The sequence below is a fragment of the Pan troglodytes genome, chromosome 17, assembly GCF_028858775.2.
Source record: "Pan troglodytes isolate AG18354 chromosome 17, NHGRI_mPanTro3-v2.0_pri, whole genome shotgun sequence".
Lineage (NCBI taxonomy): Eukaryota > Metazoa > Chordata > Mammalia > Primates > Hominidae > Pan > Pan troglodytes.
In genome coordinates this window covers 22,886,984-22,907,887 of record NC_072415.2, presented here as the reverse complement: position 1 = coordinate 22,907,887, position 20,904 = coordinate 22,886,984, and the positions used below count along the sequence as shown (strand labels likewise).

At 38.2% G+C, this 20,904-nt stretch overlaps 1 protein-coding gene and 1 non-coding gene across 15 annotated transcripts in view; both read left to right on the top strand.

The window, feature by feature from the left end:
* Window positions 1–20,904, top strand: part of PTPRM (protein tyrosine phosphatase receptor type M) — an 826,360-nt gene that overhangs the window by 417,807 nt on the left and 387,649 nt on the right. The gene's annotated exons all lie outside the window — the stretch shown is intronic.
* On the top strand, window positions 3,823–4,038 carry LOC112206321 (small nucleolar RNA U3). Its single transcript, XR_002940548.1, has one exon. It is a non-coding gene; the product is annotated as a small nucleolar RNA U3 (small nucleolar RNA).

Sequence of the window (20,904 nt, the reverse complement as noted above, 5' to 3'; positions counted from 1 at the left end):
AACTGACACAAAGGATTTTGCTGATTGTCCACATGGTTTCTGATTCCCAGAAAAAAATGAGCAGTGAATGTTATAAAGGCCCATAAGTTATGGGATGTGAGTAGGAAGCCAAAAACTTAACAGGAAAACCATAGGAAAGAACCCATCATGAGATACATGGATGATGTTTCAGATTCTCAGGAGATTAACAAAGTATCTAGAGGTATTTATCCAATATGATGTTTCTTGGGCATAGGAAAAGCTTTTTAAACCATCGACCAGCCTCCAGAAAAAGATATATGATAAGGTAAAGAAAGTTAGTCAAAAAGAAAAAGAATCTGTGACTCCATTAAGGAACAAGAGCTACTTTGTGTAAAACTGATGTGTATTTTCCTCAGTACCGTGCCCTGAGTGGGTAGGAGAGGGAGTTATTATAACCTCATTCCTGCTTCCACCAGAGCACCTGCACTAAAAACTGTTTTATCTTTTGGGGTTCTGGGTATGATGCTGTTTAACAAGATATTTTGACTACAAAAGTGTAATTTTTTTTTGAACTATCTGCCTGTATCATTCACTTCTTTGAGCATGGAGGCAATGGAAAATCTTACTACAATCAAATAATTGCTTCATTAGAGAAGATTTATCCACAGAAATTGATGAGATTAAGTGTCAAAGCATTGTTGTTTCACTCAGTGCTTCTTTGAGGTTCAGAAGTACTTCCTTTGTACACTTAAATGGCAGAAGTGAGAAGCCAAACTTCACATTTGCTGATACCTCTAAATAGCTTTCTTGTCATCATCATCAGTAAACACACACAGGTGGGTAGACAGTAGATCCAGGGACCAGGGGCAACAAAGAGTTGTGCATGAATTTGTAGTTTATTTGAGAAACAAAACGTTAACACACAGAAAACTGGTAGTATGGTACAGGAAGTCCTAACTTATTGTCATTGATAGGTTCTGGGAAACTATGACTTTAAGGAAAACATTGTATATCAAAACCAATTTTACCATAGGCTAATTAATATAAATGAGTTAAGTTACTATGTGATATTTCTGGTCAAGAAAACATCACCAACCTTCAAAATAAAGACCCAAAAACCTTCTAATGTTAAATATTGAAACAAATGTGAACTATGTGTAAATGTAAGAAAGATTAATAAAAACAAGTAAGACAATTATTTATTCAATTTTTGGTGAATCAGTGAATGATGGCAGTAGTAGTAGTAGTATTGGTGGGTTAAATCAAAGAATACATATTTACAAACAAAGTTATTATGAACATCTGTTACCATCCTACCACCACACAATTAAAAAAAATTAATGACATATCATAAAAAAGGATTCCTGGCACTGAAAAATTTAATGAATGAAATAACAATACAGTTGACACCTTCAACAGTGGATTAGGTCAAGCAGAAGAAAGAATGACCAAACTTAAAGATAGGTCTTTTGAAATAACCCAGTCAGACATAAATGAATGAAAAAATAATTTTAAAAAGAAAGCCTAAATGGCATATTGGTCACCATCAAGTGAACAAGCATTCAACTATTGTGAATGCCAGAGGAGAAGAGATAGAAAAAAGCATTGAAAAACCTATGAAACCTGAAATAATAAAAATTTCTTAAATCTTAAAAGAGATATAGACATCCAAATACAGGAGGCTTAAAGACTTCTGAATATACTTAACACATAAGTCTCCTCTTTGAGGCACATTATAGTTAAACTGTCAAAAGTTAAAGAGAGAATTCTAAACAATAGAAAGAGAAAAGCATCAAGTCACATGTAAGAGAATTCCCATCAGATTAACAGCAGATTTCTCAGCAGAAACCATATAGGTCAGGAGAAAATTGAGTGATATATTCAAAGTACTGAAAGCAAGAAAAAGACTCCTGGTGAAGAATACTATATTCACCAAATGTGTCCTTCACAACGTAAGGAGATACAAAGTGTTTCCTAGACAAACAAAAACTGATGGGATTTGTCACCACTAGACTAACTATATGAGAAATGCTTAAGAGAGACCTACATCTGGAAGTGAAAGGATGTTCTCCATCACCGTGAACACACACTAAAATATATAACTTATTGAAAGAGCAGATACGTATATGAGAAACCGAAAGGAATGAAATGTTATTACTACAGAAAGCTACCAAATCTCAAAGATAAACATCAGAGAGGAAGAAATGAATAAAGGATTTACAAAACAAACAAAAAGCAATGAAGAAAATGACAGGAATAAGTTCTCACCTATTAATAACCTTGCATATAAACAGTTTAAATCTCCCAATTAAAAGATATGGACTCACTGAATGGATAAAAATATATAATATAGCAAGACCCAACCATATTCTGCCCACAAGAAACTGACCTCACCTATAAAGACATATAGATTGAAAGTGAAGAGATGGGAAAAAATAATTTATGCAAAAAGAAACCAAAAGTCTTCAGTAGTTACTATACTTAGACAAACTAGAACTTTAAGTCAAAAAACATAAAAAGAGACAAGATCAGTACATAATTATAAAGGGATCAATTCAGCAAGAGGATATAAATAACACACACCCCCCCCCAACACTGGTGCACAAGATATATAAAGCAAATATCATTAGCGCTAATGGAAGAAATAGACTCCGTTACAATAATAGATGGGGACTTCAACACCAAACTTGCTTGCAGCATTAGATAGATAACCTAGACAGAAAATCAACAGAGAAATATTGGACTTAAACTACCCTACAGACCACATGGACCTAGCAGACATTACAGAACCTTTCATCCGACAACTGCAGAATACACCTTCTTCTCGTCAGCACGTGGAATTTTCTCCAGGTTACACTATATGTTATGCAACAAAACATACTTCCATAAATATAAAAAAGTCAAAATCACTTCAAGTATTTTATCAGAACACAATGGAATAAACTACAAATCAGTAGCAAGAGAAATGTTGGAACCTGGAAAAAATATGGAAATTAAATAATACGGTCCTGAATGATAATTGAGTTAATGAAGAAGTGAAGAAGGAAATAAAAAAATTGAAACAAATGAAAATGGAAAGACAACATACCAAAACCTATAGGATTTCACAAAAGCAGTTCTAAGAGGGAAGTTTATAGTAATAAATACCTACATCAAAAAGTAGAAAAATTTCAAATAATCTAATGATGTACCTCAAGAAACCAAGAAAAGCAAGAACAAACCAAATAAAAAATTAGTAGAGGGGAGGAAATAATAAATATCAGAGCAGAACCAAATGAAATGGAGACAAAAATAGAGACTAAAAGAGATTAACAAAATGAAAACGTTGGTTTTCTGAAAAGATAAAATAGATAAACCTTTAGCTAGACCAAGAGAAAAACAGAAAAGACCCAAAAAAAATTAGAACAAAAAGGAGACATTACAATTGATACCACAGAAATAGAATCATTAGAGACTATTAGGAGCAACTAACAACAACAGATTCCTGGACACATATAATCAACCAAGATAGAATGAGGAAGAAATAGAAAACCTGTGCAGACCAATAATTAGCAATGAGATTGAATCAGTAATAAAAAGCCTCCCAACAAAGAAAAGCCCAGGATCAGATGGCTTTACCACTGAATTCTACCAAATTTATAAATTAGAATTGAGACGGATTCTTCTACAATTATTCCAAAAATTAGAAAAGGAGAGAATTCTTCCTAACTCATTGTAATAGGCAAGCATAACCCTGATACCAAAACCAGACAAGGATGTAACAAATAAGACAACTACAGGCATCATCATCATGAACATAAGTGTAAAAATCCCCAACAAAATATTAACATAGTAAATCCAACAGCACATTAAAAAGTTACAAAGACTATACTTTCAGGGATCATTTCTATAGTTCATTACTAGAGAAGTTTCTCTGAATGGGTAGAGCACTGGAAACCATGAGGAGGAGGCACAGTGTTCTCTCCTGAGCATGAAGCTGACTCTTGGTGTTGCTTCACTGCACCTGCCATGTGCCATTGATAATTGTTCTTGTCTTCCTCTGGGAGAGTAAGACGGAGAGCATGCAGTCTGAGTGCTTCCCATTTTATTGTTGTGTACTAAGAACAGTGTTTTTGTTGTACATGAGGGTGATAGCTTTAACATTTAGCAGGCAAATTGTTTTGAGAACATGTCAAGTGAGAGCTTTTTTCCTTTGTTCTTTGCTTGCTGAAGGGATCCTTGTGGGGTGGGCTGCTTGGTCTGTCACATGGCTCTCAAAAATAGTCTTTCTAATTCCAGTATTCCTTGGTTTTTCTGGGCTTCTGAAGGTTTTTACTATGTAGTGATTTCAGAAAGTTCATTATTGCTTAGTCTGCTGTGTTTAGTTCTCTTCAAGGTCTTGTAAGAGAGACAAAAGCTTTTATTTCTTGATAGGTAAAGCATGTTGAAGTTATCCATTTACTCTTTTTTTTCCTTTTTTTCTTTCTCTTTCTTTCTTAAAAAAAAAAATACACCATGATCAAGTGAGATTTATCCCAGGGGAAAAAGGATGGTTCAACATACGCAAATCAATGAATGTGATACACTACATCAATAGTATAAAAGACAAAAGTCATATGATCATCTCTATAGGTGCAGAAAAAGCTTTTGATAAAATTTAATATCTCCTCATGATAAAGTCTTTCAACGAACTTGGACATACCTCAGAATTTTAAAGGCAATATATGACATACAGCTAACATCATACCAAGCAGAATAATTTGAAGCTTTTCCTCTAAAATCTGGAACAAGACAAGGATGCCCATTTTCATCACTTTCATTCAACATAGTAATGGAAGTCATGGCCAGAGAAATCAAGCTAGAGAAAAAAAATAAAAGTCTCCAAATTGGAAAGGAAGAAGTCAGATTGTCCTTGTTTGCAGATGACATGATCTTATATTTAGAAATACCTTAAAAACTATTAAAAAGCTATTAGAACGTGTAATCAATTTCAATAATGATGCAGGGTATAATATCAACATAACAAAAGTCGGTAGCATTTCTATACATAAACAGCAAACAATCTGAAAATGAAATCGAGAAAGCTATCGTATTTACAGTAGTTACCAAAAAAATAAAATACCTAGGGATAAATTTAAATAAATGAAAGTTTTCTACAGTGAAACCTCTAAAACACTAATGAAAGGAATTGAAAACACCAAAAATGAAAAGATATTACATGTGTATGGATTAGAAGAATTATTAAATAATATTCTTAAAATACCTGTATTACCTAAAGCAATCCATAGATTCATTGCAATCCCTAACAAAATACAAATGACATTGTTCACAGAAATAGAAAAACAATCCTGATATTCATATGAAACCACAGAAAATCCTGAATAACCAGAGCAATCTTAGCAAAAAGAACAAGGCTAAAGGCATCCCACCACCTGATTTGACAATATGCTACAAAGCTATAATAAGCAAAACAGCATGGTGCTGCATAAAAACAGACACATAGACCAACGGAACAGAAGAGAACCTGTTAATAAATCTACATATTTATAGTCAACTCATTTTTGATAAAGGCTTCAAGAGCATATGATAGGGAGATGACAGTCTCTTCAATAAATAGTGTTAAGAAAACTGGATCTCTGCATGCAGAATAATAAAACTAGACCCCCATCACCAAATATAAAACTCAAATCAAAATGATGTAAAGACTTAAATCTAAGACTGAAACTATGAAACTGCTTAAAGAAAATGTAGGAGAATTGCTTTGGTACCTCATTGGTCTGGGCAAATATTTTTTGTTAAAATATTGAAAACACGTGGGAACCAAAGCAAAAAATAGACAATTCAGATTTTTTAAAAAGCTGCACAGCAAAGGAGACAATCAAGAAAGTGAAGAGACAACCTACAGAATGGGAGAAATTATTTGCAATCTATCCATTGGATAAGTAGGGATTAATAGCTAGAATATATGAGGAACTCAAACAACCCAACAACAATAACAAAAATCTGATTTAAAAATGAGCCAGTGACCTAAGTGAACATTTCTCAAAAGCAGACATTCAAATGGCCTGCAGCTGTACGAAAAAAATGCTCAACATCACCAATCATTAGAGAAGTGCAGATCAAAACCACAATGAGATAACTTTTCATCACAGTTAATGTGGCTATTATCCAAAGAAAAATATAACAGATACTGGCAAGGATGCAGAGAAAGGAGAATTCTCATGTCAATGTTGGTGGGAATGTAAATTAGTGTAGCCGTTATGGAAGGCAATATAGAGGTTCCTCTAAAACTAAAAATAGAACTACTGTATAATCCAGCAATCCCACTGCTGGGTATTTGGATATGTTGCAAAAGAGAGGAAATAAGTATATTGAAGAGAGATTTGCACTCTCATATTTATTGCAGTTCTATTTACAATAGTGAAGATACAGAGTCAACCCAGTGTCCATCAATGGATGAATGGATAAGTAAAATATAGTGTATATACACAAAAGAATATTATTCTGCCATTAAAAAATGAAGTTTTGTCATTTGAAGCAACATGGGTGAGCCTGGAAGACATTATGTTAAATTAAACAAGGCGGGCACAGAATCACAAATGTTACAGGTTCTACTCATATGTTGGAGCTAAAAAAGTTGATCTCATGGAGTTAGAGAGTAGAATGGTGGTTACCAGAGACTGAGAAGGGTAAGGGGTTGGAAGCCCCAATTACCCTGATTTGATTATTACACATTGTATACATGCATCAAAATATTACATGTACTCCACAATTATGTGAAATTTTTATGTATCAATTTTTTAAAATTAAAACATGACACTATTAAAAGCACTGCCTTTATTCCTCATGAAGATATTTGTGGACTAATAGGAAAAAAGCATTAAATATTTTAAATATAGAAAGAATATTCGTATAGTGAAAAAAATTACAAATATGGCAGGCTCCCCAAGTACTTTTATACAGCTTTTTTTTTTATGTTTTTTTGAGACAATCTTGCTGTGTTGCCCAGGCTGGAGTGCAGTGGCACGATCTCAGCTCACTGCAACCTCCACCTCCCGGGTTTAAGTGATTCTCATGCCTCAGCCTCCTGTGTAGCTGGAATTACAGGCATGTGCCACCACGCCTGGCTAATTTCTGTATTTTTAATAGAGACAGGATTTTGCCATGCTGGTAAGGCTGATCTCAAACTTCTGGCCTCAAGTGATCTGCCCGCCTTGGCCTCCCAGACTGCTGGGATTACAGATGTGAGCCACTCTCCCTGGCCTGTATAGCATTATTTATTGTGCATTTGGATGATTATTGTATACTTTATGAATTTTTATAATTTGTATTCATTCCTTTTCCAATCTGCTTATTCCTGCTTAGCATCACAAGTAGTCAGAGCCTATATTGGCAGCTCAGGACACAGGTGGGAACCGCCCTGGACAGGACGCCTTTCCACTGCAGAGTGCACTCACATAGCCCCACACTCACTTACAATGGAACAGTTGAGAGAATCCCATTAACCTGTCATGCAGATCTTTGGGATGTGTTAGGGAACCAAGGTACCTGGAGAAAACCCTCACAGACATGGGGAGAATGTGCAAACTCCACACAGACAGTGGCACTGGCTAGAAATTGACATATTTTTCTCATCGGTGTTATAACCAGATGACATGGAGTGAGACAGTGTTATTGAGAACCTGGTATATAACCAGTATTTACCATAAGAGTCAAGTCAATGATACAGATGATAGTATCAATATAGGCTAGGTGATTGGGGTGAGTCCTTTGAGAAAGCAAGCCTTGAGCTGGGCTTTCCGGAAAGAAGGTACAATCCTTCTCTGAGCAGAGGCAAGTGGGATGGGATGCTAGGCACAGAAGACAGTACTGATGTCAGTTTGCAGGAGGGACTTTCAGTTGTTTAGGAGATAGTGGTAAGGTATTAGGTTGGTGCAAAATTGACAATGGCAAAATACACAATTTTGCACCAACCTAATATAATGTGTTGATGCTAATTGAGCATTTGTTTTGAAAGAGTAGTAACAGAGAAGGTTCCAAGATAGACAGATGCTCAAATGTGGGAAACTTATTGTACTAGAGTTCTCCAGAGAAACAGAACCAATATGATATGTGTGTGCACACACACAAAGATTTATTATAAGGAATTGGCCCACATGTATGGAGGCTGGCAGGTCCCAAGATCTGCAGTTGGCAAAGTGGAGACCAGAAGAGCCTGTGCTGGTGTGGTTCCAGTTGTAAAGGCAGCAGGCTCAAGACCCAGGAAGAGCTGATATTTCAGTTCATGTCTGAAGGCCAGGAAAACAAAAAGAAAAACAAAAAACAATGTCCCAGTTCAGAAGCGGTCAGGCAAGGGGAATTACCAGTCTCTTTGTTGTATTCAGCCTTCATTCTATTGGACAAGGCCCACCTGCATTAGGGAGGGCAATCTGCTTTGCTCAGTAACCTGATGCAGGTGTTAAACTCACCCAGAAACACCCTCACCAGAAACATTCTTCACCAGATGTCTAGGCTGCCTCTCACCTTGTCAACCTGACACATAAAATCAACCATCAGAATCATGAATGCCAGGAATTTACATTTAAATTGTAGATAGTTGAATATGATGCTTTATTTAGGCAAAAGTCCACAGTTAGATAAACTGTCAGCAGATACATTTATTAAGGTGGCATGTGTCTGTTATTAATCATATCAATTTGTTTATTCCCCTCTTTTGATGTATAATGGTCTTCCTGTGTGCCAATAAGTGAATATATAAAATAATATGTTTGGATTTCTACAGGTGTATTTGAATAACAGAATTCTCACTTGGGGGCCCAGCTTCAATTCATATTTACATGCCAAGATAATTGTTGATGTTGTAGAGAGGTGCTTAGTTAAGCAAAGAGATGAACACATCTAAAATCAAGCTGGGAATAGGACCCTTAGGAATAAATATTTATGTTCATGGACATTAGTCTAAAGTGGCATCTTTAAACCTACTTTTTTTGTGTGTGATAGAAACATAGAGTTACACCTTATGGTGACCGCCTCATCCATTTCACACCATATATCATGAAGTCACAAGAAAAGAAGAAAATCAGTTCTGGATGGCAGTGCAGACTAAATGTTCTTTCATAGGAAGTCAAGAAAGTAGCTTTTACAATTGCCAACGTTTATGTGCTTTTCCAAAGACTTGTTCACATTCTTCTCCAGCAGTGGCAGGCACTTGAATAAACTACTCAATTTGGAACATAGCAAATGACTTCCTGGCCTATGAAGAATGGTGGTGGCGATAAAGGGTGGAACATTGCAGGCACCTAGGAAAGAGAGCACCATTTCTAAAATGTTTAGTGAAAATAGCATTTTCAAGCAAACTGGAAATGTCTGATTGGGGGCAGAAGAGTGAGCAACTGCAGCTTTGAAGGAGAGCAGGGTAACATGCTCCATTCAGCATGTGCCTGAAGTCATGGGTCCAGCAGCTGTACCACCTCTTGCTGTCTCTGACAGCATTGGCGAGGGGTCTGAATTCGTTGCAAGTCTCTGCTGAGAAGGGCTGGCACATTTCTTTCCTGTGTCCTCTGTTAGGGGATAGTGATAGACTCCTCATAAACTCCAGGATGGAGCCTAGTTAGGCCTGTAAGTGCTAGTGTCTTTGCTGACAGAATTGCTGAGATAATTACTGCCACCTCCTCAGTTTTGTGTGTCACAGGCCATTGTCCAGTTATGGTTTCTCTGAAGTGAAATTTGGTGCATGTGAATGGCTGTGTGTGTATCTGGCTCGAAAGGTGGAGCTGCTGAGAGATTGGACTGCCACTCAGGCTAAAGGTTTTCTGGTGCTAGACAACTGGATGAAAGGTTTTTTTTTTTTTTTTTATTTGCCCCTCCACCAGCCTAGATACACACTGGCTTTTGTGACTTTATAGAGTTATTCTCAGGTATGTATTCCAAAACTAGCAATAATTGTGAAGTGATTCCAAGAATCCAGTAGTTAAGTCTGTATGGCTCCCAAACCCATGTCCCCTTCTCTGCCTAATCTTTCTTAATAAAAAGCCAGTTGATAGTTTTTCTTTGCTGAGCTCTAGCAGCCAGTTGGCCTGGTGAGATTGAATAACATCAGGTAGCCATGTCAGGCGTTTGGAAAGCCTGCAGGCAGAAGGCAGTAAGAATGGTCTTACTGAACACATCATATTCTACCAATGTTAAGACATAGATTTATGGCCTCTAGCACAACATTCACTGTCAGCACCTGCTGTGTGTCGTAATTGATGTTTCCTTTGGTTTCCTTGAACAGTTCTGCCTCAGCTAATGCCATTAAGTTTCAGAACTTAAAAAGAGTTATTGTTAAATGTGGAAAACTGCTCCTGATTATTTTGGCCATTAGAGGACCACGTGAGATGAGATCATAGAAAAATTGCAGGTAATCCATCCACTGACATTCACACTCTATCTAGATTTATGAAGCACTCCCCCAAGGCAGAAAATGCATCTGGAAAGAGTGCCTAATAGACATTTAGGTGTCTGGATGCTGAATAGATGCAAATATGCATAGTTTCTCCATTTTGTTATTTCACTTCTGTTTCTAAAAACCTTGATAACATTTAGAAGCAAATGTTCAGAAGGGAATGAAGGTCCTGCCATCAGGACAAGACATTTGGGTAGTAGAGCACATAATTCCTTACCAGGTATGATTTGACCTGAATGCATGCTAGCTCTTGAGTAGGTTAGAAGTAAGCAAGACTTGAAACAAAGCAAAAGTCAGAACCACAGGCAGAAAAGACATAATGTCACATCCTTGGATGCCTGGTATGAGAATGCAGAATGTTGGCAAGAAAGATCCATGACTCTGGGAGAAGATGGGGACCCTGTTTTCTCCACCATTGTGAGAACCAGCTGTGCGTATTCTCCTGTGTCCGTGATTGTCACAGGGTGGTCTCCAAACCAGCAAGCATCAGCATCCTGGAGAATGCAGACGCCCAGGCTCCAACTCAGATGTATTGAATCAGAAACTCTTGAGTGGCAAGACCCAGCAATCTTGTTTTAACAAGTCTTGCTGGTGATTCTGATGCATTTTAAAGTTTGAGAACCAATAAAGTATCATCCCCAACAGAGGTGGAGTAAAGTGGATTTCACAGAACATTTCTCCATGATTGCAATTCTCAGGCTGAGATGGACAAGAAATGCTGACACATCTCTGCCCACTGATTTGACAACTTGAGAGACTAATGGGTTTTAGGAGTTCTTATTTTTTTTAATTCCAAATGTTTCATTTTGATTAAAAACTGAAATATCAAAGAATTCTCTAAAAATTCTCTATTAGGACCAAAAAGATGAAATATACAAAACAGTCTGGCATTTGCTTTTGTGCTGTTACCCAGAGTGTTTCTCATTTTGCCATGGCTGAGAAAAAGTGTTGGTGATATAGTTTGGCAGTGTCCCCACCCAAATCTCACCTTGACTTGTAATAATCCCCACATGTCAAGGGCGGGGCCAGGTGGAGATAATTGAATCGTGGTGGTTTCCCCCATACTGTTCTTGTGGTAGTGAATAAGTCTCATGAGAGCTGATGATTTTGTAAATGGAGGTTCCCCTGCACAAGCTCCCTCTTGCCTACGGCAACATAAGACAAGAAGTGCCTTTGCTTCCCACCATGATTTTGAGGCCTCCCCAGCCATGTGGAACTGTCAGTGCCTTAAACCTCTTTCTTTTATAAATTACCCAGTCTTGGGTATGTGTTTATTAGCAGCATGAGAACAGACTAATACAGTTGGCAAATTTGGGCATCCCATTTCCAGTATAGACAACAGAATTATTCTCCAGATTTAGAAAGAGAGAGGAAGGTGCCTCAGCCAGGGCATCTGATGACTACACTTGCAGAAGATGGTCTGAGCACCGTATCACATCTGCTGAATAAAGTACGGATCAGTTCCGGTCCTCATGTTATCTTCAAGATTACTAGGCAAAAATAAAGTCATAGCTGTGGCTTAAAGCCTTAAACTAAATTCTGGGAGTTAATTACATTATGGACACGAATGCTTTTAAGAGATTGTGTATTTCTTTGCATCTGTATAATTGCATCATTAGTTCAACAGCTTCATTTAATGCACATTTGAGGGCCTGTTACATACAAGCTGGCATTCCTTAACTGCTCTCCTAGTGTTGCCTCTTGGCCTTCTGTCTGTGACCATTCTACTTAAAGAAACTTAGGGAAGAAGGAAGATAAATATTCGCTTTCCTTTTCTTGGCCATAGAAGCACCAAGTTCAGTCACTCATTTCAATGGGAGCTGAGTGCATTCTTCCAGCCCTCAAAAGCACTTAGTTTAACTTTTCTGATGGCCCAGTGTTGACTATGTGGAAATTCCACGTCTCTGAAAGGAAATGGAAATGCTTCCTTTGTGGACTGACCTCTTCAGGAATTTCATAGGGCCTAAGAGAACATGACAGAGGGGGAATCTCAGCTGTGCACTGAATTTCTCTACTCCAAGTCACTTTCTCTGATTGAGAGTGAGCTGAAAATTGTTTTGAAAACCAAATTGAAAGCAACCACTTACTTACAGTAAGGGTTGAGAAGGGCATGTTGGATAAGTCCCTTATGAAAGGGATCCATAGAATCACTGTAATTTTGCAATTCGTGGATCTAGCCTATGTTTTTATGTAAATTGTGTGTGTGTGCCATGTGAGTAATGTCTGCCTTATAGGGAATTGCGTAGAAAAATTACTCAGGCAATTCAAATGGATAACATTTGGCATGAGTTCTCATATTTTGACTGGCTGTTTGCCTGCCTATCTAGTGAACTTTAAAAAAAAAAAGAAAATGTTCTAACAGGCTTGGAACTGAGTTTGCAAAGATAGGATGGGCCCAAGTTAGTATTGCTTGCAGCCCCCAGTAATTCAGTTCAGAAGATGACTGACCTCTGGCATGAGGGATGAAAGACATAATGAGGGAAAGCCGATGGCATCAGGAAAGGGAGCAATGTTTCAACAGCTATTAGGCTGGTGCAAAAGTAATTGGTAATGGCAAAAAACACAATTACTTTTGCACCAACCTAGTAATTGCTATAGATTGCACGAAGCCAGAAGGAGCCAGGAGGAGAGCTTATGGGGGGCCCTGTGGCTCGTGCCACAAGTTGGAATAAACACAGAATCAGATCAAGGCAATCGCCGTTTACCCTACTTTTACTGAAAATTTGATTTCTTTTTTTATTTACTTAAGGATTGAATTTGTTGCTAACTCTTTCCCCTCAAATGGTTCCCCCTCACCCATGCATTTCAGTGAAGAATATGTTTTCAGTGCATATAAGTGATGACAAAATTTGCATTTCTGTAGACTCCAGCTGTCTGGTTATGTAAATGATGAGCATACACTATATTGTATTTTCCAAAAGCACATGTGCAGCTTGTATAGCTAAGTGTTAAATTTATTTCAGAACTTATTTTAAAAATGGTCCTTTGGGCATGGCTGGTGAATGGTTGCATGGAAAAATATACTCAAAGGCAGGGCAACAAAACTGTAGAAAATGTCTGTCTCAATTAAGGAATGCCCTTTGATATTCAAGTCAACTGTGTTACAAATAAATCAAAAAAATTCATAAACCCTCTCAAGTAGAGCCATCTTATTTTTATACGTATATAACTAAAATATCTTCACATATTACCTCTTGTCTTTATCCTATTAAAAAACAAACAGGCTCTCTTCAAAGTCACGTCTCTGGGAAGTTCTTATTTTCTAGTTCTAGCTTTCTAATGCAGAAATATTGCCTCACTTTGATACACACCTTTATCTTTTTCAAACTACTTTTACATAAGTAATCCCATCTAATTCCCAGACCAGTGGTTGAGGTTGACATATGCCCATTTTACAGATGGGTAAACTGTGATTCAGAAAATTGAAAACTCCTTAAATTGTACAGCGAGTGAATAGCAGGGCCCAGATTCATATCCAAGACTCTTGGCCCCACCTCCAGCAGTATTTTTCTTTGTGCAGTGGTGCCTTTTTTATCACCTCAGGGGTGACCTCCCCTGTCCCAGGAGCCTAATGTCCCTCAGGGCTGCTCACTCTCTTCCCCTCCTCTGATTACAGTTCTCAAAGGTCATTTTATTACTATTATTATACAGCTGACACTCATTTTATACTTAAATATTGCCTCAATCTGTCTTTTGTATTTTATGCCTTTTAATTTCTAATTGTGGAATAAGTAGTCTTTTTTCCTGATTAAAAATAATTTTAAGTACTATATTAGATCTGGGGACATCCTTCAGAAAATCCCCTGAATCCCAGAGGCTCTGTGGAGCTCCACGTGTTAAGCGGGAACCTAATTTATTTGGCGTTACAGTGACTTAGCAGAGCAAGAGGTGAAAGAAGGATTCATGGGTTGCCTGATGCTGCTGGAGCCCTTGTGAGGGTTTGTCGGAGCAAATGAACTTGAGACCTTCCAACTCGCTGCTGTTAAGCCTGCTGCCTGCCAGCTCAGGTTGATCTGTGTTGTGGTTAGTAATTAAGATAAATCTATTTTTGCATAGCTAATAGCTACTGCTCTGTGATTACTAGCTCATATCTTCTGTCCCAAGTAAACATTTATAAATACTTTGAAGACATCTCAGTGAAATTTAAATTTCCTTATAAAACTTTATTTTAAGAATAATGGGCCTGTATGCTATGCATAGCCATGATCAGTGTTTCCGTGAATGAGAGCAACATGAGTTACAGTGGCCCTGTTCACATAATAAATGTTTAGCAGGAAGCATTTGCATATTACATTATGAGGCTTCCTTTCTGGCCTTCCTGTGTAATTTATCACAAACTTTGTGAGAAAAATACTTGCACCAAAGACATCCTTGCACAAAACAGCACAGGTAAAGGAGGCTTCCTCCCCCCGCTTCTCTCATCTTTTGGCTTTTCCCGGGAGTGGAATTGGCATATTTCTTGCCCTTTTTCCAAAGGGCAAGAACTGGGAGGTAGAACTGGGTAGAACTGGGAGGATCTTATATTCCCAAAACCATGGCAACCCCAGACAGATTCAGGATTTTAGAACTGCTGTGGTGTGCTGGGTCCCTGACACTGAAGCACCAGTCACACCAAACACAGCCACAGTTCTTTGTCTTCCCTGGTGTCACCCAGAACACTCGTGTGGGTTCGCAAAAGATGCACAGGCAAAGTGGCCGCTTTTTGCATCTAAGTGTGGGTTTTAATGTGGATTTTCTCCAGCAAGTCATTTGACTCCATTCGAGATTCTCCGAAGTCTTATTTTAGGAAATTACCTCAGTTAGATAACAAATACATATTATTTTGTTCTCAATATTCCTAAGAGTTTAATTTCCATTTCACTTCTCTGTAGGATACTTGTCAAGTCTGTCCAAAAGGAAAGACTAGATCTGTGCTCCTCCCTCCCAGTGTTAAACCGCATCATTCCCTCTAGATAATTATCCTTTGCATAGCTTATCTAAACCAACCTCTCATTTGCTGATTCTGAATCTCAGGGGTAGGACCTAGGAATCTGCAGTTTCACAAGTGCCAGTGGTTTTTATGATCAGACAAGCTGGATAATGGACCTGTTTCTTGAACAAATATTTGTTAGATAAATACCACCTACTAACATACGCTTAGTTTTCCCTACTAACATACGCTTCTCAAAACACTTGGTACCTGCATTCTATCTCTAATATTGGAACATTCTTTATTATTATTATTATTATTTTCCTTTTTGCAGGCAGGTAAGAGAATCACGTGGATCAGATTGTGTCCCTTCCAAAAATCCAGAAAGCAATCCAGAGGAGCCTCACTTACTTGCTAAAGCCCTTTACAAATTACAAAGTGTTGCAAGTTATTTTTGATTAGGGAACATTCTGGAATCAGTCACAGTAAATAGTTTATCTCTTGTTCAAATGAAATTAAAGCAAAATCAAATGACTTGTCTAACAGTGCCCAGCAAGCCATCAGTTTGTAACAGATCTAAAAGGAGATGTCTGACCACTGTTCATCCCGATCTAACAAGCAGTAAGATACTGGAATTGATCAAACGTCTGAGACACCGTGGTTGAGACCCACTGTTGTAAAGCATGGAGATAGCTAACAGGATGAATCAGTGGTGGGGGCCTCTAGGTTAGAGAGTCAGTACTAAATCCACTCTTGGCCACTGAGGGTCTCATTCCAAACATGGGAATGATAACATTGGATAGAAAACTATATGTTAAATTATTTTATACATTGCAATTGTTTCTGGTGGTAGGATTCTTATCTAATAGTTAGAAGATGTTAGGAGAGGAATCGATCTTTTTTATTCATTGAGTTCCCCTTGGTAACTGCCTTCCTGCCTGGGCTGGAAAGTGCCTTCCCGCTTGTGTTGCTGTCTTTATTTTTAAAGTGACAGCACATATTTGCCTATTTTTTAGGGTACATTGAAGACCTGGGAAATATTTCTGTGGAAATTATTCCTGAAATCCCTTTGAAGTATTTGCATTTTGGCTATTGTGTGAAGAATGGAAAATCGACTGAAGTGGCATTAGGTTGGAGTTAGTGCCTGTGTAATCAGATGCTAATGTAGCTGCCCTGCTACCAGCCCCATATCACATCCTCCTCCTACCACTTACCCTAAAATTGCAGAGAATCAGCTGTGTACAGTAGGAGGTCGGCAGTTCAGTTCTGCCCAATGCAGAATAAATCACTGAGAAATCAATAAACAGCAGCTGACAAGACTAACTATAGGAAAATTAAAGGCTGACGAAGAAGGTCGGGGAAAAGTTTGATCTTTCAGCTTAAAAATCTTAACAGAAAAATCCACTTTTTTGTTTTATATTTTAAAATAAAAGGTCTTTACTTATTGTTTTTATGAATAGATAATTAAAGAATGAAAAGAAAAAAGTGATCCCCATCCTAGCTCTTGAATGCCTTAGTTCAAAACTTAAATAACTAGTGATGTTATTTATTTGTACTTTGGGTGATGTAGGGTTTAATAATGTGGTTGGTTGACAGAGAAAAAATAATGAATTGTTCTCTTTGACTTCCTGTAGCCTTGGATGTGAATGTTATTTTTCCTTTTCTCTAAACTTTTTGGAGGCTTGCTTGAAGAGAAGTGTTGTTGCTGGAAGCCCTGACTCCCTGGTGCTTAACTCCATGGAAACACGCATGTGCTTAGAGATCCACCCTGACCTTGCTCCCTCCAGATGCCATCATTTTGGTGCAGACATTATTCAGCAGACACTAGGAATATGAAAAGATACAAGAGCTGAGTCTTGACCTTTCAGAGTTCAGAGTCTAGAAAGAGAAATCCTGAGTAAATATTAAGTGCTTAATAACACTGTAAGGAGGCTTAAAATCTGGTGGCTGAAGGTCCTGTCTTGAAGACAGTTTAATGCTCAAGCCCCTCAAAGAAGATGCTGTAGTTATCGGTGGCCACAGGAGAAGGCATCACAGAGGGTTGGAAACTTAAGCTGAGTTTTGAAGGGCAGGCAATTCTTAAGTAAGCGAGGAGGAGAGAGCAAGGACATTTCAAACGAAGGAGCTTCTCCGATATAGCTTCATCTTGTGTGCTGGGTGAGAATTGACAGTGCTGTATGTAAGGTGTGGAGTACGATGCCTGGTTCGTGAGGTGCTCAGTTGATGTTAGCTGTCATTCTGAAGGATGTGGCTAAAAGATGAAGCTTCTGGAGACAGTGAATAAGGCAGTTACACCTTCTTGGGTTCCATAATTTTTTTTTTAATCCTGAAAGCCTGAAAGAGCCTATTACTTACTTAACTTGGGGTCCTGGTTTTTCCAGCAACTAGCTAAGAAACTAAATAAATCACTTTTTGGCCGAGCACGGTGGCCCACACCTGTAATCCCAGCACTTTGGGAGGCCAAGGCGGACAGATCACGAGGTCAGGAGTTCAAGGCCAGCCTGACCAATGTGATGAAACCCTGTCTCTACTAAAAATACACAAATTAGCCAGGCATGGTGGCACATGCCTGTAGCCCCAACTACTTGGGAGGCTGAGGCAGGAGAATCACTTGAATCCAGGAGGCGGAGGTTGCAGTGAGCCAAGATCGCACCACTGCACTCCAGCCTGGGGGACAGAGCAAGACTCTATCTCAAAAAAATAAATTAATTAAAAATTAAAAAATCACTTTTTGCTTTACACCTCCTTTTTCTTCCATGTAAAATGTGTCAGTTGGACTAAATAATATCTAGTGTACCTTCCATTTGGAAATATAGTAAATTTACTTTGCTATAATGAATGAAAGAAACTAGAACTCGAGATAATAAACTATTTCCCTCTTTTTTTCCTGAGTTTCTTTTTTAATGTGAACTGTAATACCTACTTGAATATAAACTTACTTTACATTCCTACTAATAGTAAGGCACAAAATTATTTGGGAATTAAAATTTAAGAACAGACATTTAGGTTAGAATCAGATGGGTATTTCTTATATGTAAGTATCTGTTCCATCCTGAAATAAAGTAGAAAATCTTAGAATATCTATTTTTAGAAGTGTTTTGTAGTATATGTGATTTCTGTAATGGGATGTTATACAGAGACATGAGTACATCCTAGACTAGATGACTTTTTAGGGTTGCTTTGTGATTTATAAGACAACTCCTTGTTGTCTTCCTTTTTCCTAATATCATTACCAAATTAATTTTCCTAAAATCTCTTTGGTCAAGGCATTTCCCTTTTCAAAAGCCTTTGGTGACTTTTTGTCTCCCAGGGTAAATACAAAAGTATCTTCTTTGTCCAGGTTTCCCCTCTTTTCATCATTATCTCATGCTATTTCCATTTATGAAATTTCTTTACCCATCAGTATGGTTGACTGCCAGACCTCAGAAATGTCCTGTTCCCCAAACCACTGGGTTTTGTTTTCATGGTCTCACAGCCTGCCCAAACCTTGTCCATTCTGAAAGACCCAGTTCAAGAAAGAGGATTCACCATGTTGAAAACAGCAAGAATTGAGAAGCAAATGTTAAAATGTTCATATTGTGACTGCCCAGGCTGGGTGGCAGCACAGGAATGGGGGCAGGTGGTTAAGGAGGATGGAAGAGCCCACGGACTTGGTGAGATGGAGGGAGAGACAGCCTTGCACATGGGAGGCTGAGGTCAGGGAGGATAAGATCTGAATTCAAGGAGGTGGCATACTTTGAGGCTGAAGGTGTCTTTGAAAACCACAGGTCAGAAGAAGAGGCAGGGAAAGGATGTAAAATTCTTTGAGCCAGATTCACCTTTAAAGTGGCTTATAGAGATACAAAGATTATAGACTGTAGGAGATGAAAGACAGGAGAAGGAGGTGAGCTTCAGGATAGATTCATTGGGAATATGTTTGGATGTCATGAAGATAATTTGACAACAGAATCTCCTTGAATGTGGTGTAAAAACAAAAATAAAGCAAAACATATAAGAGGCATTGATGAACCCAACCCAAGATCCTTTCCTGTAATTCAGGATATTTAGGATGAAGAAAGTATTTTGATTTAAGAAAATCTAGATTGGAATAAATGGAGTGTCTATTCCGGACAGAACAGGCTTTCCCAAAAGAGGGACTGTTAGGGCCTGAAGAGCTGCAAAGGATTTGATTTGGGTTGAAATTATACAAGGACAGATAGAAGAGAGTAGATAAGGTATACTCAGGTTAGAGGGTAGATTGGAGACAAATGTTGGCAGTGGAAAACCGCAGCTGAAATATCAGTGTCCCAAATCTCTGAAACAGGACCTGATTGCTGGGAGGGTGCAGGCAAGCAGGGACTCTCTCCTGGAGAGGGAGGACTGATGGGCACTCTTTCTGATGATCATTCTTCACAGCCATTAGTCTCTAGCCCTCTGTGCCAGTCACAAACTCTTCATGGTTTCACTACATTCCCCTTTTTCTTTTAACCCATATTTAGGCTCATTTAAATATTTGATCATTTTTACTTCTGATATTTATTCATTGCTCTGAGTCACCCTTTGCCCAAAGCAAACTGTTGTAGCCTGGAGGAGACTTTTGCAGAAATATGAGACTTGTTACAATGATTCCCTACTCTTGTCTTTCCAGCCTAGCTTTCCAATGCAAAGGCAGACTTTAGAGTTTCACCCTTGCAGCTATTAGGAAATAACTGCCCAAGAAAATTATCACAGGTGACATGCAGAATGCATGGTGGCTAATTAGTTCAACTAGAATATCAAGAATGAATCTCAAGGTATCATGTTTATAACACAGCTAAGGACAATTTGATGTTACCTGTGCCTTTTAGAAGGGATCCCTCCTTCACCTTGAAAAGGAAAAATACGCATTTATTAGTACTTACCTTAAAATCATTTCTAGTAACATGACCAAATTATACGTATAGAAATAGGTATAAGTTGAAATGTTTCCTTGCACATTTTTTCCTTCTCATAGTTCATCCCTCCTTTTTGTAGAGAAGAAAACCAGGATTTGTTGCCACCGTGGTTTCCCTTTCTGTGTTTCTGGTTACTCTCTAGTGGATCCATCTGTGTGGTCACAGTTGTGCAAGTTGGAGAGACGCCACTGGGGGGCATTGACCTGTGCTACTTGAGCACTATAGTGAATTCTCACCTTTTTCAAAGTAGTAATTAGACCTCTGGTAGTTTGTATTTTTAGATACATAATTTCCTTTATTGATTCCATATAACTTTGGGAAACAGTACATCTGCTTTTATTTTAAACTGAAGAGTTACTTTAGAAATGCCATTTTTTGTTTCCAGAGGCTCTAAAGGATTTTCCTTTCTGTGACAGATTGACAGGCCGTGAAGATTTTCTCCAGAATGGTAACTTGGCATCTGCCAGGACCTTCCTCTGGCTTTCTTCAGCCTTCTAATTACAATCATGCCTCGATGAAGGACAGGGTACCTTGTGAGAAATGTGTTGCTAGGCGATTTCATCATTGCATGAACACCATAGAGTGCACATACACACACCTACATGGTAGAGCCTACTACGCACCCAGGCTATGTGGTGTTGCCTATGGTTCCTGGGCTACCAAGTCAATAACGTGTGACCGTACTGAATACTGAAGGC